The following is an 18790-nucleotide window of genomic DNA, read 5'->3' as shown; positions in this document are numbered from 1 at the left end:
AGCAGTCTCTTATCCTTTTATTTCTGTGACATCAGTTGTAATGTGTCCTGTTTCATTTTTGATTTTGAGTCTTTTTTTTCTTAACTATTGCCAATTTTGTTTATCTTCTCAAAAAACAAATTTTTAGTTTTGATCTTTTCTATGGTTTATCTAGTCCCTATTTCATTTATTTTTGTTTTAATCTTTTCTTTCCTTCTGAAAACTTTGCATATAGTTTGTTCTTTTTTCTAGTTCTTTGGGGTGTACAGTTAGTTTATTTAAGATCTTTTTTCTTTTCATGCAGGCATTTATTGCTATTAATTTCCCTTTTATAACTGCTTTTGCTGCATTTCATAAATTTTGGTACATTGAGTTTCCATTTTCATTTGCCTCAGATATTTTAAATTTCCATTTTGACTTCTTTTTTGATCTAGTGATTATTCAGGAATGTGTTTAATTACCACATATTTTGGATCCTTCCAGTTTTTCTCCTGTTATAAATTTCCAATTTCATTCAACTGTGATTAAAAAGCCACTTTATATGATTTCAATCTTCTTAAATTTGGGATTTGTTTTGTGGCCTAACATTTGATCTGTCCTGGAGAATGTTCTGTGTATGCCTGAGAAGAACGTGTACCCTGCTGCTTTGGGATAGAATGTTCTGTACATGTCTGTTAAGTCTGGCTGGTGTAAAATGAACTTTAAGTCCAGTGCTCTAATGCTTTTATATTATTTTTTCTGCTAGGATGATCTGTCCATTGTTGAAGGTAGGGTATTGAAGTCCCCTACTATCATTGAATTGTTATGTATATTTCTCTTGGGATCTGTTAATATTTGTTTTATATATTTAGGTGCTCTGATATTATGTGCATACATATTTACAGTTGTTATGTCCTTTTGATGAACTGGCACGTTTATCATTATGCAATGACTATTTTTGTCTCGACTTGGTCTATTTTGTCTTTAGATGTAAGTGTAACCACTTTGCTCTCTTTTGGTTAATATCAGCATGGAATATCTTTTTCTATACCTCCACTTTCAGCCTATATATGGCCTTAAAGCTAAAGTGAGTCTGTTGAGAGCAGCATATAATTGTTTTTTTTCTTTAATTTATTTAGCCACTCTATGTCTTTTGATTGGAGAATTTATTTACAGTTAAAGTAATTATTTATAGGTAGAGACTTATTATTGCCATTAAGTTAAATGTTTCTGACTGTGCTGTAATTCCTTTGTTTCTCTCTGACTCTCTTTCTTTGTGATTTCATGATTTTTTATATTGGTATGCTTTGGTTACTTTCTCTTTATCTCTTGTGTATCTACTACAGGATTCTGCCTTGTGGTCACCATGGGTTTTACATGAAACGTCTTATAGTGTAACCGTCTATTTAAAGATAATAAAACTTAAATAGCACACAAGAGGTCTCAACTTTTACTTTACACTTCATATTTTATGTTTTTGATATCTCAACTTACATTGTTTTATATTATGTATTTGTTAACAAAATTTTGTAGCTACAATTATTTTTAAATCTTTTGTCTTTTAACTTATATGCTAGAGTTTAAAAGTGATTTGCACAAGATTGTTACAGTATTAAAGAATTCTGAATTTGACTATATGTTTACCTTATCAGTAAATTTTATATTTTTATGTTTTTATGTTACAAACTGGCATTCTTTCATGTCATTTGTTGAAAAACTCTCCTTAGCATTTCTTATAAGGCAGGTCTAGGAATGATGAACTTGCTGAGCTTTTTTTTTTTTTTTTTAAATCTGAGAAATTATCTCTCTTTTATTTCTGAACAGCTTTGCTAGTTATTCTCCATTAGCAAATTTTTTTCTTTAATAATTTTGAATGTATCTTCCCATTCTCTCCTGATCTGCAAGATAAATCTGCTGATAACCTTTGAGGTTCCACCATATGTGGAAAGTCACTTCTTTCTTGCTGTTTTCAAAATTCTGAGTTTTGACAATTTGATTATAATGTGTCATGGTGAAGTCTTCTTTGGGTAAAGAGTATTTGGGAACTTCTGAGCTTCACGGACTTTGGATGTTTATTTCTCTTCCAAGATTTGGGAAGTTTGCAATCATTAATTCTTTGAATAAGTATCTTTCTCTTTCTCTCTTTTCTCCTTCTAAAACTCCTATAAGGTGTATATTTGTTCACTTAATGGTGGCCCATGAGTCCTGCAGGGTTTGTTTACTCTTTTTCATTCTTTTTTTCTTGTTCTCCTCAGAGTGAATAATTTCAAAAGCCTTGTCTTTGAGTTCACCAATTCTGTCTCCTGATTGATCTCATCTGCTGTTGAAGTTCTCTATTGTATTTTTTTCATTTTATTAATTGTATTCTTCAGCTCCAGGATTTCTATTTGGCTTTTCTATGATTTCTATCTCTTTGTTGAACTTCCTATTTTATGTCTTATTTTTCTGATTTTGTTGAGGTATCTGTTATCTTGTATCTCACTGAGCTACCTTAAAATAATTATTTTTAATCAATTTTCAGACAATTCTAGATCTCCATTTTGAGGTGATTAGTAACTGGACAATTATTTTGTTCCTTTGGTGGTGTCGTGTTTCTTTGCTTTTTCATGTTTCTTGTGGCCTTGCATAGATGTCTGCCATTGGAGGGAGCAGTAAACGTTTCTAGATTTTATGGACTGGCTTCAGTGGAGAAAGCCTTTCACTTGCAGGTATGTGTTAGGGTGCTGGCTGGTGGGGTGCAGTGGCTGCAGTTATGGGTAGGGTGCAGTGGTGCAGTCTCCATGTAGCTCTGTCAACTGAGGTCACCATCAGTGAAGACTGTGGGAAACCTTGGTGGCCTAGGCTATGGGAGTCTGCAGTGGCAGCAAGGGTTATTGGGGAGCTTTGTCTGATACTCAAATTTTGGCATAATTTGGCCCAATGTTATCCTACAGAAAAATAATATGAGCAACATATGTAACTTAAAATTTTCTAGCATGCACATTAAGAAAAAGAAGGGCACAGATGAAGTTAATTCTAGTAATCTATTTTATTGAAAATATCTTGTAATGTATAATCAATATAAAAGCATCTGATATTTTACTTTTTAAAATTAAGTGTCCAAAATCTGGTATGTATTTTACATTTACAGAAAATTTCTCTTTAGCCATATTTCAAGTGCTGAATAGCCACGTGTAGCTAATGGCTACTGTATTAGCATAAACTAGGCCTACTCTATTGTGATCCCTTAAATTTCTGTCAACCACATCTCTCATTCTTCCCTGAAAACACTCTGCTATAGTCTGAATGTTTCTGTCCTCCCCAAATTTATATGGTAAAATCCTAATGTCCAAGGTGATGGTATTAGGAGGTAAGGCCTTTAGAAGGTGTTAGATAATGAAGGCTCCACCCTAGTGACAGGTATTAGTATGCTTATAAGAGATATACCAGAGAGCTAGCTAGCCCCTTTTACCATCTAAGGACACAGCAAGAAAGGTGTCAGTTAGGAGCCAGGAAATGGGCTCTTACCAGACACTGTATCTGCTGGTGCCTTGATCTTGGACCAGCATCTAGAACAGTGAGAAATAAATTGCTATTGTTTATAAGCCATGTGGTTTATATTTTGTTATAGAAACTTGAAAAAACTAAGACACTTCAAGATTATCTGACTCATATTTTCATAGGCAGTGTTCCCTTTTCTTGGAAACTCCTTCATCTCAGTCCTTTAAATCTTGCCTACCTTCTAGTATCATAACAAATGTAAGACAAAACTTTTCCACCCAGATGAAATGTGTTTATTCACTTACTTCTTCTGCCACAGATTATCATAATTTACCCATACATTTTATTCCTTTTTATTACCTTCTCAAGAGAAAGTAATGAGGCTTATTTTTGTTTTTCTTCTCAGGCCTAACATATTGCCTTGTATGTACTGATTACTCAATAAACGTTTGTTGTTTTAAGTGGATTGTGTTGAATTCACTGCAAAGGAAGGGAAACTATCTATTGAAAAGCAGTTGATAGTAAGTAAAACATCTGCCAAACCAATATGTTTTCTACCTACAGGAAAACCAGAGAGCTGTCTTAGTTACTCTATAGCCTAAACAACAGTTAATTTAATTATATGGAAATGTTCACATTGTGTGGTAATTAGAGTTCTCATCTTTAAGTTGAAGATTATATTTTATTTAGCTATTATTACTTTAAGACTATGCAAAACTCTCCCTCTCCATTTTGTTTATTGTCTACTAAGCTAGAATATTGTCATTTATTAGAAAACTGTCATTTAATCTATATAAGGCACTGAAGATTGTTGAAAGGGATGGAATGAAATGGGACCTGCTTTGAAAAAAAATTTATGAAGTGATCAAATCTCCCTGAGTCCCATTCTATGTAAAAAGAGAATTCCAGCTGTTCTAGAAGAAAAAATAGTGAAGTAGCACTAAAGCACTAGTGTAAGAGCTAAAGAGGAAAGAAACATGAAAAGCAGCTAAACCGTCAAAGACAGGTTTATTTTGGAGAATAAACCTGAGAGGGGCTTCTGGCTGATTTTTGGTTAGGAGCCTTCTGTCTTACAGAATAAGTATTTAAGGGTTCAGGGTGAGAGAACTTAACACAGGCTTGGATGTTTGTGTGGGGAGGACGTTTATTGTGGGGTTGGAATGTCTCTGGCTGGAGGGGAGGTTATCTTGGGGCTGACATCTCTCTGGCAGGAGGGGAGGTTATGTTGGGGCTGGCATGTCTCTGGTTGGGGAGGGGTTTATCTCATGGTTGGAATGTTTCTGGTAAGAGGTGTCATTTTTGACTTATGGTCATGCTGACCTTAGCCATTAGGCTGATGCCCTTTGGATTTAGGCAGTTTTTGATCAAGGTGAACTTTAAAATGGTGAAGCTTGTCCAAGATGGCAATGCTCCTGCTCTGTCAATCCAGACCCTATAGTTATAAAAAGGATGAGGGGTGGCGTGTTCTTTCTGGCTACTTCCTGTTGACAAGGGGATGGAGAGTTTTTTGGTCTCAGATTGACTGCAGGAGTAACACCATCTGTAGATGTTTTGGGGTAATTGTGAAATGGCCATGATCCTGTAGGTTAAAAATCTTTGAAAAAGGTTAATTAGGCAGGGTAAGTACATTAGGCCTAGGCATATCATTAGGAGAGGGCCCAGGGATGGGATGACCCATGCTATGATTTTGTTCTCAAACCAATAATCTATTTGGTTGTTTTGTTATTCCCTTAGCTTTTTAGCCCTTTCTTTTAAGTTTTTCAGCAGCGTCTCTTACTAGGCCTGCTTGATTGATACAGAAACAACATTCCTCACCCAGTGAGAGGCAGAGGCCTCTTTTTCAACAGTTATAAGATCTAGTCCCCACCTGTTTTGGAGGACTATGCCAGAGCCAAGTAGTCTAGTTAGTCTTGGACTCTTAGAAGGCTTCGGGCTATATCTTCTAAAGAGGCCTGCAGTTCTGTTGAAAGAGCCTTAAAGTATGTTAAGGAGATGGCTGATCTGCCTGTTCCCAATCCAAGTCCAGAGGTTATACCCAAGGCACCCATTAAGGGAATGATGTGGTTGGCCCTTCTTTTCCTAACATATTGAATGGATGAGATGGGCAAAGGTTGATTAGGGGGAACCAGTCCAGTAGGGGGAGATACATAAACCAAGGTACAGGTTCCAGTCCAGTTTGTGGGGAGACAAAGATATGTAAAGAGAATAAGTAAATTAAAGATGGAGTGTTTTTCTTTCCTGTGGTTCATTACTCCAGATGGACAAGGAGGAGGCCAGGGAGACACTTACTGTAGTAGAAATATAGCAAGAGTTATTTTTTACACATTTAATGCAATCGATGTTGCACCATTGATATTGAGCCATGGGAAAAGGTGGGCACCAGGGACAGCACAAGTTAGGGTGGAAGCATTGGTTAAGGAAGAGGCCGTAAAACAAGCCAGATGCAGAAACACTCCATTTGCTTCAGGTGATACTTGGTAGTCAACTCAGTTAGTTTGATGGTCAGAGGGGTGTTTAATAATGATAGTGCAGTTGCATTGGTTAGGTGTTAATGATCCTACAGGGAGATTTCCCTCAGAGGCTGAAAAGCAAAGTGAAGCTTGTTGTAAAAAGGGGTGTATTTAGTTATAGGGACTTCAATGAAAAGGCCTTGGGGCTTGAAGCATTGTAGGAGTTGTAATAGGTTTGAAATAATTTGTTAGCCTGATTGGCCCTGGAATTGGGATAATCACTGACCAGGGTGTTGGCCCTTTCAAAAAAGGAAGCTCTTTTTTGGAATTTATAAATTAGGGTTATGCTTCCTGTTAAAAGGTCATAAAGGGGTGCAGGAAGGACCGTGTAAGCTGAGGAAGATAGTGATAAGCACATCCAGGATTCCAGAGCAAAGGAGGAGTTAGCTTGCAACAAGAGAGATTGTGTAAGGTTTATAGAGCATTCTAGCTTGAGAGCAGTGAGGATTGGTTGCATTGGTAAGGTTGATGTACTTAGGGAATTTATATTGGAGAAAAAAAAAAAAGCAAAAAGGGAAAAAGGTTATTTGGATAGGAGTAAAGTCCTAGAAAGTTCCTTGAAGCCATAGGTCCCACAGAACAGCAAGGAGCTGCTCAGGATGTATAATCAGAGTTTCATTAAGGGTACTACTGAAGGTCTGTAACAAGATTGGTTAAGAAGTGATGAAAGTTTGGGAGAGAAAGAGACATAAGTGGCTTATGTGGATTTCTCTTCCTTTTCCTCCAGGATTCAAGTGAGGCAAAGGGAAGTGGGTCCTATGGAGACACAAGAGAAGGCAGAAGGGGTTTTAGATTTGGTTGTTTGGGTATGTGGGGAAGGGAAATCTGTTTTCTTGAGAAGTATAATGAATCCAGTTGGGGAGTCCCTGGAGTTTTGCTGCCATGGGTGTCATAAGGATGATTTGGTAAGGTCCCTTCCATTTAGGTGTGAGGGGGGAATTGGGGGTAGGACTGGGATCTTTTATCAGAACCCAATCTCCTGACTGTAGGAAGGGATTAGAGGAGTTGGCAATGGGTTGTGGCAGGTATTTGTCAGCATATTCCCAAATGAAATGGTGGATGGTATGTAGAAGACGGGAAACGAGAGGAGTTGGTAGAATTGGCGTTTGACCCTGAGGTAGAACAAAGGGGGCGAGTGGTCTTCCATACATGAGTTCAAAGAGGCTGAGCATTAAGGCTGAGCATTCGGGAGTGCCCGAATTTTTAAGAGGGCCAATGGTAAAAATGTAACCCAGTCTTTGTGTTTGGAATGAGTACTTGGTGAGGGTGTTTTTTAGAATGCCATTCATTTTTTCAAGCTTTCCTGAAGATTTGAGGTCGACAGGGGATGGGTAGCTTCCAGGTGATTTGTAGAGCTTGTACAAGTGTTTGAGTAATTAGAGAGATGAATTCAGGACCATTGTTGGATTGAAAAGAAAGAGGCACCCTGAACCTGGGCATGATTTCTGTTATTAATTTTGAGGTGACAGTAGAAGCCTGTTTTTGGTCATGGGAAAAACCTTGACCCATCCTGAAAAGGTATTGAGCAGAATTAGAAGAAATTGAACCTTTTTAACCAGGGGCATATTGGTAAAATCAATTTGCCAATCCTGTCCTGGAAGGTGTCCCCTGGCTTGATGGGTTAGGAAAGAAGGGGGTCTAGTGTTGGAGTGGGGTGAAGCTTTTTGGCAAATAAAACATTGATGGGAAATGGCTTTTAGCTATTCCTTTATATCTGGGGTTATGTGTATATGGGAACCTAAGAAATGTAGAGGGGAATGGCTATTCTGGAAGAGGTTGTGAATGTCCCGTAAAAGAGTTGTTTATTTTCAGGGTCAGGTAGGACTAATTTGTTTTGTATGAACCAGTATGGGGGTTTGAATTGTGCCCCCATTGTGACTAGCTATTGTATTTGGTGTTCTGGATAAAAGGAGGGGATGTGTTGTATGAGGAGAAACAGGTACTGGGGCATTGGATAATTGGTTGAGGTGTATTTTGCCCGATAGTCAGCCTCATGGTTTCCTACCAAAATGTGACTTTTATCTGACTGATGTCCTTTGCAATGGGTAACTGCAACCTTTTCTGAAAGTAAAGCTGCCTTTAGTAAATAATGGATTAGTTTTTCATTAATGATAGGAGTTCCCTCAGCCGTGAGATAGACTTGCTTGCTCCAAATTTGGGCACTGGAATGGGTGATGTTATAGGCACATTTAGAATTGGTGTATATATTAACTTGTGTGTTTTTTGCTAGGGTTAATGCTCTTATTAGGGCAACTAAATATGCTTGTTGAGAGGATGTGCCCAAAGGCAAGGGGACAGGCTTTATGACTTTTCTAGGTGGGAGAGAGTGAGTGTCATCATGGTATGCCTCAATGATGGCATACCCTGCTTGGATGGGAGGGTTTTTTTGATGCGCTGCCATCTGTAAACCAATCTGGGGCTCCCTTTATGTGAGTATAAGTAAGGTGGTGAAACATGGTGAGAGAATTTTCAATTAAATCAGAGCTTGAGTGTTGGTCGGGGCCCAAAATTGGTGTTGAAGGCAAAAGAGTGGTGGGATTGGTGGGGAGCATCTAATGAAGAGAGATAGAGGGTTGAAGGAGAGTTGAATGTAAGGCTTGCATGTGAGAGGATGAGATGGAGGTGAGCACCTTATGGCTGAGCATATTTTGCAGACTATGAGAAGAAAATACCTGAAGGCGTTCATAGAATGTGAGTTTTTGTGCCTCAGGGATAATCAGAGAGGTTGTGGCCAAAATCTGTAAGCAAAGGGGCCAACTTTTGTAAATGGGGTCTAGTTGTTTTGAAAAATACGCCACTATTTGGAGGGAATCTCCCATGGGTTGGGCTAATAGTCCAAGGGCCTGATTATGAAAACTGTGTAAATATAGAAGAAAGGGTCTCAGGGAGTTGGAAGACCTAAAGCAGGGGCCTGTAATAAGGCACATTTTAGGTGAGAGGAAGCATGATAAAGGTCTGGAGTGGGAGCAAGTGTTTGGTTAAGATTTCCTTTTGTGTGTTCATAATGAGGTTTAGTGATAATGGCAAAATTTGCTATCCATAATCGGAAATATCTCACTAATCTGAGGAAAGAAAGTAAGTCCCTTTTTGTTTTAGGAAAAGAAATTTGTTGAGCACCTTGCTTTCATGCTGGTGGAATTTCTCATGTATTTGGAGTTATGATTAATCTTAGGTATGAGACTTTTGAAGAGGTTAATTGGACCTTCCTTTTGGATACCTGGTACCCGCATTCAGCCAAAAAGTGTAAAAGCCTGGTGGTATGTTGAATACAATGTGGCAGTGTTTTGTATGGGGTTTCTTGTATGGCCTTCATGACAACAACAGAAATGGATGAACGTTCTGATGGGCCTTGATATTTGGTTAGTATTGATAGGCTCACCCCAGTATCAAGAAGAAAGGAAATAATCTTATCAGATACCGTCCCAGTTACCCTGGGTTCCATGGACTAACTTGACGTGGGGGCAAAGGATCCTGGGCACCCTTAGTCTTCCATTGTTAGTGCCAGCAGTGAAGAGATTTCCTCCTATGGTGGTCAGGGGGCCTCATTATGGACTACACCAAATGGGGAGGATGTCCCCATTGAGGGCAGTCCATTTTCCAGCATCCCCAAAGACCACAAGTTGAACATGGCTTGGTGAGGGGCCAGGGGTTAGGACAAGCCTTTGCCCAGTGTCCAAGGTTGCACATTGGAAACAGACTTCTGGAGAGGTGAGGAAGTTTCCCTTTGGGTTATTGGGAGGCTTTTGTATAACTGACTTTTGGACAGCAGAGGTGAACATCTGGTATTTTGGACAGAGATATTTGTCTTTTTGAATTCTTTGTTCCTCATCTCTGTTGTTAAAGACATGGAAGGCTGCATTTAGGAGGTCCTGCTGAGATGTCTGGGGACCCTCCTCTAATTTTTGTAATTTTTTCCAGATATCTGGGGCAGATTGGGAAATAAATTGGAGGTGGAGAAAAGTTTGCCCTTCTCTAGATTCTGGGTCTAGATTGGTATATTTTAGCATAGCTTCAGTGAGTCATGGTAAGAAAAGGGCAGGATTCTCCTTGGGCTCCTGTGTAATTGCTCCAAGTTTGTCATAATTTACTGCCTTTGGGCATTTTTGTCCATGCCCACGAGGAGATAGGCAATCATGTGGTCTCTTTGCATGATGCCATTGTCTCCCTGTTGGTAAGTCCAATCTGGGTCTCTATGGGAGACTGCATCATTGGCCACTGGATTTTGTATAAGGGCTTGGTTATGGAGTTCATTTCTGTGGACTTCAGCTGAATGCCAGATGTGCTGTTTTTCATCAGGAGCGATGGTAGAGGTTAAAATTATATAAATGTCATGCCAAGTTAAATTAAAGGATTGGGTTATGTGTAGGAATTCCCTGTGATAATGAGAGGGATTTTCAGAGAAAGATCCCAGATGCTGTTTGATCTGCAACAAATCAGACATGGAGAAAGGGACATGAATGCGAGCAATGCCTTCAACCCCAGCCACTTCCTGGAGAGGGAGAATGGCAGAGGTGGTTTGACTGGTTGGAGTAGTTTGTGAATGGTTAACAGGTGGAGAAGGAGGAGGAGCAGGATTTGGAGCTGAAGGCTTGGGGCCAGGAGGGGCCACTGGGGTGGAGGGTTCAGATGGGTGAGGAGTGGATGCAGGGGCATGAGAAATATGGAGGGGGTTCATCTGCAGGGTCAAAAGGGGTTTTGGAGGAAGGGGTTTCAGAGGAAGGAATTTCAGAGGAAGGAAAGACCCGGGGAGGGTTTTCATTAAAAAGGATTTCATGAGGAGTTGCAAGCTTGACATAGAGAGGGTCAGGATCTAAGGCAGAAAAAGGTCAGAACATAGAGAACCTCTTGCCTTTCACTGTTCCTGGTTATAAAGTTGTCAAGGTCCTTGAGAATTTGAAAGTCAAAGGTTCCATTTTTGGGCTGTCGGCTGTCGTTGTCTAATTTGTATTGGGACCAGGCAGTGTTGTGATAAAAGGCTAAATGCTTTGGCTTTATGCTTCCCCGTAAGGCAAGTTTGGGGAGTTTGTGAAGGAGACAGCCCAGTGTAGAGGATGTAGGAATGTGGGATTGCTTGGCATCCATGTGAACTGGTGAGAAGAGGCAGAGGATGTCTGTTTTGGTTCTAGGCATCCCCAGACAAAAGACAGAGACCCAGAATCATCTTTCTAAAGAGAATGGTCAAGCTGAGAAGAAACTAGGCATCCCCAAGATTTCTTCTAGCTTAGTCACACTGGTCCTCTGAGGACCGGGACAGCAGACCTGACTTTCCCAGGTACCACAAGAAAGCCAGGGGAGGGCAGCCCTTGCCAGTCAGCTGGATTAGTGTGTGGTGTTGGATGTTTCAGTTGGAATCAGCAAAAGGCCTCTTGGAGTAGAGCCGTGCATGTGTGTGAGAGAGGGAGGGAGGGAGGGAGAGAGAGAGGGAGAGAGAAGAGAGAGTGAAATACTTTTGTTGCAGGTGGTTGGAGGTGGATTCCTGAGACCTGAGGGTTTTGAGGGCTCACTGGAGAGTAGCCCCAGCCCAAGCCTCGCAGTCCCCTTCAGGTTGGTTGTCCTCCTCATGCAAATGGCTCGAAAAGTGAAGTGAGAGACAAGATGGGGTGGGCGACCAGAGACTGTCAGGATCCAACAGGATGAGCAGCTGCTGTCCATTGTTTCCTGGGTTACAAGGGATCCTCTACCTCCAACACCCATCCCAGGTTTTGGCACCAAATGTAAGAGTTAAAAAGGAAAGAAATACAGCCTAAGAGTATTTCAGGGTTCAGGGTGAGAGAACTTACCACAGGCTTGGAATGTTTCTGGTGGGGCAGAAATTTATTGCAGGGTTGGAATGTCTCTGGCTGGAGGAGAGGTTATCTTGGGGCTGACATCTCTCTGGCTGGAGGGGAGGTTATCTTGGGGCTGGCATGTCTCTGGTTGGGGAGGGGTTTATCTTATGGTTGGAATGTTTCTGGTAAGAGATGTCATTTGTGGCTTATGGTCATGCTGACCTTAGCCATTAGGCTGATGCCCTTGGATTTAGGAGGTTTTTGATGAAGGTGAACTTTAAAATGGCAGTGCTTGTCCAAGATGGCGATGTTCCTGCTCTGTGAACTAGAATTTCTCCTTCTGAGTTCTGTCTTTTGCCCTCTGCTTGTTTCTGTCTTCTGTGAGGCTGCAAAAAGCACACAATCTGCCTGCCGTGTAGGCATCCCAGAGCTGAGGATGACCTAAGTTCCTTCCCTAGTCAAATAATATAACAAATTACCTTATACCAAAGAACTATTTACTAATAGTCTCTAAATTATTACTTTTCATGGGTATTTTCACTGTACTTATTTTGACAACAGAAAAGAAACCCTTGTGGATCTCTGACCCACCCTGAGTCACATCCTTTAAACTCTCCTATTGTATTGCAGGGGAGAACAAGGTTTCTTTTCTTTTACCCTTCTAGGTTCTGTCGCTGGGGCCCTGTAAACTAAATTGACAAAAGATCATGCCTCAGCCTCCTGAGTAGCTGGGATTATAGGCGTGTGCCACCATGCCTGGCAAATTTTTGTATTTTTAGTAGAGACGAGGTTTTACCATGTTGCCCAGGCTGGTCTCGAACTCCTGGACTCAAGTGTTCTGTCCCCCTTGGCCTCCCAAAGTGCTTGGATTAAAGGTGTGAGCCACTGTGGCTGGCCCAATTTGCTTGTCTTATAAGCAAAATGGTTACATCAAGCCTGCATGATATTCCCAAAGGCAAAAGTATGGACACCAAGGGTTAAAACATGAAAGAATTTTATAAAGCCAAGGTATTACTATTGCAGTAAAGATCATCATAAAATATAGAACTATAATAAAACACTAGGAAAATTTTAGCTGGTTTTCCTTTTAGCACTAAGCATATTTTTAACCTTTTCCAAACGTATCAGTCATGTTCCTATTTTTGAAGAACTTAGAGGGGCAGATGTGTAATTACAGTGATATTCTGAGTAGTCCTTCATGCATAAATAACAGCTTCAACAACCAGAATCTTATAATTAAGGACAAGTCCTTAGCCACAACTCATGGAAAAGTGGGATTGGGACCAAGTAAAACACCAAAGGATCAGATCTTCACTGAAAAAGTGAAAAAGCACTTTGGGAGGCCAAGGCAGGCGGATCACGAGGTCAGGAGATCAAGACCACAGTGAAACCCCGTCTCTACTAAAAATACAAAAAATTAGCCGAGCATGGTGGCGGGCGCCTGTAGTCCCAACTACTCGGGAGGCTGAGGCAGGAGAATGGCGTGAACCCGGGAGGTGGACCTTGCAGTGAGCCGAGATCGTGCCACTGTACTCCAGCCTGGGCGACAGAGCAAGACTCGGTCTCAAAAAAAAAAAAAAAAAAAAAAAATGAAAAAGCAACACCCATATGTATCTTTATTTCTATTGGTACATTCATTTATGAATTTTCCATTCACGTATTGTCCTGAACACTCCCAACACAAAGTTGACATAGGCAGAGGAGAGAAGGTCACATGGGAGAGAGCCCTCTTACAAATTAAGACATATCTAGTCATTGGGAAGGGAGTCCCTCCTCCACTCCCTTCCCACCAACATCCCAAGCCTCACCATGGAGTGACCTATTATCTCTACTTTCTCTTTAAAAAACAACAACAAAAAGGGTCTCACTATGTTGCCCAGGCTGGTCTTGAACTCCTGGCCTCAAATAATTCTGCTTCAGCCTCCCAAAGTGCTGGGATTACAGGCTTGAGCTACCATGCCTGGCATCTGCCACTTTCTTTACTGTTAATAGGATCCATGAATACTATAGTGAGAAGCACAAGAAAGACACCAAACTGGTTAAAGATAAGAGGCACAATATTACCTAACTGAATAAAATTCAATGCTCTATCAATTCTGTGTGTCTTAAAAATGAAATAAAAAAAAATGAAATCATAGATTTCTAAATATTCAAAGGAACTTACAAATTCTATCAAACTTACAGATATGTTTATTGGACTATTTCCCCTTGTTAGACTGAGAGAAATAGGAATCATTTATCTGAATTCTTCACATCACATTGATTAATGAATGCTTTCATTTATCTAACCAGTAACTATCCAGTGAGGCTGTGAGCAAGTCACCATGTTAGGCTCAGGATGGGGCTTGGGGAGAGAATTGCTCAGAAACTTTACAATCCGATGGATGCTAGTGATTTCTTAGGATCTTGATTATGATATTATCAAAATCTATCTACATTTTTAAAGAATTCCATATCACCTAAGGGACCTCAGGAAACCAAAGGCATGCATACTATGGGTCCTCCATATTTTCTAGTTCTTTTATTCCTTTGAAAAAAGCTGTCTATAGAGAAAGATCTTATTTATTACTGGTTAATTTCAAAAAGGTTTTGAGGTAGCAGAAAAGGGTCTCCAGCTATAAGTTGAAAAAAGGAGAACAGCACAAGTGCAGTAAAAAAAAAAAAAAGAAATCCTACATAACCAGACAACGTACCAAGGCTACATCTGTCCCTGGAAAAAACTCAGTATTCCTATAGGAAATCACTCTGCCATTCAAAAGCTTTGCTAAATATAGTCAGGCAGCAGAGCCTAGGCATTAAATCAGTAGGGCTGGTTTGTTGATTATTAATGGATTAAATTCAGGAAGACATAGCGTCCTCTAGGAAGGCCCCATCTACCCCTTGCCTATGTATCACCCTACTTTTTATCTAGGCTTTATCTGTATTGGGGAAAATTGTTCCCAGTTACCACTTCCCTGGTACCTTAGTAGTGCTGAGAAAAGCTCCCTGCATGGAGGAGCAAGGCAACACCCTAATGTGATGCAGCATCAGTGGGGTGGGGTAGGTGGGGAGAACCACTTTGCGGGCTGTTTTTGGGACTCATCATGGACAAAACAGATCCTTTGCAGGTCAAAGAAAATAAATAAATGGTGTTGGGGATGGGAAAAGATAGACACATGAAGAAATATTAGAAGGATTCTCTGCTTTTATTTGAATGCATGTTTTCTTATTGCTTCTATATCCAGAATGAGTTTTTGTAGGCTAGCTTGCTCTTCAGTTCTCCAGTAATGAAAGTGAGATGGAATACTAGCCAGTTTAATCATTGATTTTAATGAATGTTCATTGTGCACCTGCTATGTGCCAGGCTCTTCCAGGAGCTGGGAAACAGCGGTGAACAAGACAAGAAGTTCCTCTTCTGGGGTGGGGTCGGAGGATAAACATTCCAATAGCCAGCATCCTGATCATCTCGATATGCCCTTGACCGATAAATTCAATATTTTATTCGTTGGTGTATTCTTGCCCTCCCATCCATATACTCCACTTATATAGGACATGACAATAGGCCACTTATTCTCAACTCCCTGGACACTTAGTCTCAGCCATGTTGTACTTGCTCTTCTTAGTCATCCTCATGGTCTTGCTTTCTGTCTCATTCACTCCTATGCATTGTCTGCAACAGAAGCACAATGAGCAGTTTTTAGGATTTAACCAAGATCTGAGGCCTGAGGTTCTACCCCTGGCCTTTTCATTTTCATAGACTTCCTGGTTCTACCATACCCCTTGCTTTGCCCAAGCCTTGCTATAAGCCCTCAGCTCTTACACGCGCCTCTCCCAGTGTTGACGTGTATATACACTGTCCTGCACCTGCTTTCACAACTGACCAATAGGTGACTTGCAGCACATGTACCCATGCTGAGAAATGTCAATATCTGTCTTCCTCTTTGCCTGCAAGCCTCAGTAGGAGTGATGCCCATCTACCATGCTCCAAAACATCTCAGCCCTATTGAAATTAGTATCATGTGAACAACTACCCTCTTTAAAAACCAGAATAAGTTATTAGAGACTTGGATCTAAATACCTTAGGAATGGTGAAGGTAGAAGACAAAGCCCCTAACCCCTATACTTGGGCATGTACTTGCTGGAACAAGCTTGAGATTGTACCTTGAGCTGGAACATTTGTGAAGCACTGCCCTGTCACACCTCTAATTTATTACCACCTGCAGATATTGTTTAGGCATCATCTATTACTCTAAGAATTACTACTACTTGCATATAAGGTCATTTTTACCCTAAGGTAAAAATGGGAAGATCGGACAGATTCATGAAGTAGACAAAAGTCGTGTAAAGCCACGTAACAAACAAATGCGAATTGAAACTAAATGCCCAGTATGACTAAATTCTAGAGAGACTTGAAATAGAGATGTAATACATAGATGACAGTAAAAGAAGGCTTGTTGGAAACAGAATCCTCTCAAGATTGTGGGTATGGTGCCTCCTGGCAGTCTGCACCAGCACAGCTGCCAGAAAACAGGAAATCTGGCCAGAGATGCTAGGAAAAAAAATCCAATGTCTGTGACAAGCTGTCAGACAGTCATTAGCATTACCCTGACCACAGAGGAGTTCAAATTTGAAGGTCTCGCCTGATCAAACACACTTTCTGAGTAATGAAATATTGAGCCAATCATTGGAATAAAAAGCCTCTAAGTCTCCTTGGAAATACTGCCATTTGGAACACGTTCATCTCCTGCTTGTGGGCATATCCCCTATGGGTCCGTTTGCTTTCTAAATTTCAACTATTAAAATGGAAAGAAATGATTTGCTATATCTAAGGTAGAACTAACATCTGATCCATGTTCGGTCTTCCAAACAGGGTAATAAAGGTGTTGGTAGTTCTGATGTAATAAATAGTACTTAAGTTGACCTAATACATTTCTGAATAAGAAACTATTGTAATTGTAAAACAGCTAGTTTAAATAGGATTGATCATTTTTTCCTTTTGATAAATTTACCTACTTGTGTATTATGCATGTTTTAAATGCATTTGCTTTTTATTCAAAGAACAGAAATACCACTTTTTTCTACTTGTCCAAATTTTAGAAAGCTTATTCTTATTGCATATTAATGTTAACAAATACATACTCAGATTTCCTAAAGAAAGTCACTGGAAACATGTCTGAGGTCTATACTTGTTGTACTATCAAAAATAAACACTAAGTTTACCTAAGGTAAGTTGCATCTATGAAACAGCATGATTCAAGGATGAGAACACCTGGGCTGCTGCCCCATTCTTAGATTCTCAGGAGTCAGTAATTAATTCTCCATAACTCATCTTGGGTGTATATCCTTAGGATTTGCTCGGATAACAAAGAGTTTTTTAAGAAACCTGAGTGAACAGCATTGTTGGAGGTGTTAGTTCCTTATTCAGCTAATAACTTGGCTTCTAAGGGGTTATACCCAAACCCCAAAAGCTGTCAGAAGAATTGAATTAGTGGCTATAAGACTATGATTGCTGGGGTGTGTATATCCTTGGACTCAAAGTCCTAGAGGATTATAACATAGCAATTCCTCCCCAAACAGATGTAGGTTCCTGAAAACACCCAGTGAAGTACTATTTGAGGATGAAGAACTTAAAACCATACACAAAGAAATAGAAAGCACTTGGCAGACTCAGGTTATAAGTAAACTTTAAATCTGTTATATTTTAAGGCTTACTAAAATACAATAACAAAGTCAGAACCCCAAATAGAAATTATGTTCATATTATTTTACATACATAAGTGATTTATAGTTAATTTCCATTTTTCATTCTTTTGCTGGAAATGTAACTGGAAATCCCTCCATCATTTCAGTAAGAGGTATCTTGTTTCATTTAAAAAATGCCATGGCTCAAGGCTTTCATCAGAAATCATGTGTCGCCCCCTTTCAGTTCCTCCTGTCCTTAGTCATGCTGTTTTCTTCCTCGTGGCTGCAAGATATCTACTGCATCTGTCAGCATCAGGACCACTCACAAGGCAGGAATTAGAAGAAAGCAGAGGGGAATAGCAACATCCTTTTCTTTCTGAGGCATTTTACCCTGCTGTGGAAGGAAAGCCTCTAGAACCCCATTCACCTGCATCTCATTGGTGTCACATCTGCCCCTCAGCCAAATGGGGGTCTAGGAAGTTAAATATTTTGAACTGATGAAATTTCTGCCCTAAACAAATAAGTATTTTATTTCAGAAGAAGAGGAAAATTGAATCCCATAGATAACTAGCCATATTTACTGCAAATCTTTTTCTGAATTTGTAACTCTGAGGTTGTTGACACCCATCAGCTACTTCACAGCATCCCAGCTCTTCAGTACTTCTCTTTACTCATATATCCTCACATGCTTTGGCTCTTGGGCCTTAGGTTACTTTCCATTATCTTCTTTTATCTTTTCAGTATTCCATTACACATATCTCTATTCCTTTCCTGCCAACTTTCTCTGCCTCCTTTTGTCTATGACTAATTTGTTGTTTTTTTCTTTTTTTCTAAGTACCCCTGATAGGAGCTGCTGTTAATCCAAAATTCTTTTGTTAGCCAAAAACATACCCAGAAATAAATTCATGTATATCCATTGGTCAGATATTTTTATATCTATTAAGTTTTATATCCATAAAATTTGTGTGAGTTTGCTAGGAGTTCCTCCCAAGGGGGTGGCACTCAGATAGGTCTTTGGTTATGGATGGAGGGCCATGAGCTCAGGTGACCCAGGTGACTGGGCCAAACAGGCAGAGTCCTTGTGGAAAACACAAAGGTCTAAGAGTAGGGTCTCTGAGACTGGCAGGAGCCGAGATGGTATGGAGATTGGAAAAGGGTTGTATGAGGGACTTGTCTTTGCAGCATTAGTAAACACGCTGCAGTAATTTGTTGATTTCCTGATAAAATTGTGAAAAAAATTATATGTATCCAATACTGAATCTACTTTAAGCACTTGTTGGAAGTAACAAGGGGTGGGTGGCTGAGATACCAAAGTGAACAGCCAGACTGACCTAGACACAACGAGAAATGGAAGCATCAAGTCAGCAGAGGAGAGCCTCCCAGACATCCTGCACAGCATGGGCAGTGTGGGAG

General features: G+C 40.1%; 1 protein-coding gene across 1 annotated transcript in view; it reads right to left on the bottom strand.

The window, feature by feature from the left end:
• Positions 1-15096: 15096 nt before the first annotated feature.
• Positions 15097-18790, bottom strand: part of C1GALT1 (core 1 synthase, glycoprotein-N-acetylgalactosamine 3-beta-galactosyltransferase 1) — a 99263-nt gene continuing 95569 nt past the window's right edge. Inside the window, exon 5 of the mRNA XM_030822128.1 lies at positions 15097-15365. The gene's annotated coding sequence lies outside the window, so the exon portion shown is untranslated. The remainder of the gene's footprint in view (positions 15366-18790) is intronic.

Source organism: Nomascus leucogenys, chromosome 11 (assembly GCF_006542625.1).
Source record: "Nomascus leucogenys isolate Asia chromosome 11, Asia_NLE_v1, whole genome shotgun sequence".
In the NCBI taxonomy this organism is placed as follows: domain Eukaryota; kingdom Metazoa; phylum Chordata; class Mammalia; order Primates; family Hylobatidae; genus Nomascus; species Nomascus leucogenys.
Note: the sequence above shows the minus strand (reverse complement) of the source record. Positions and strands in the feature narration are given on the sequence as shown.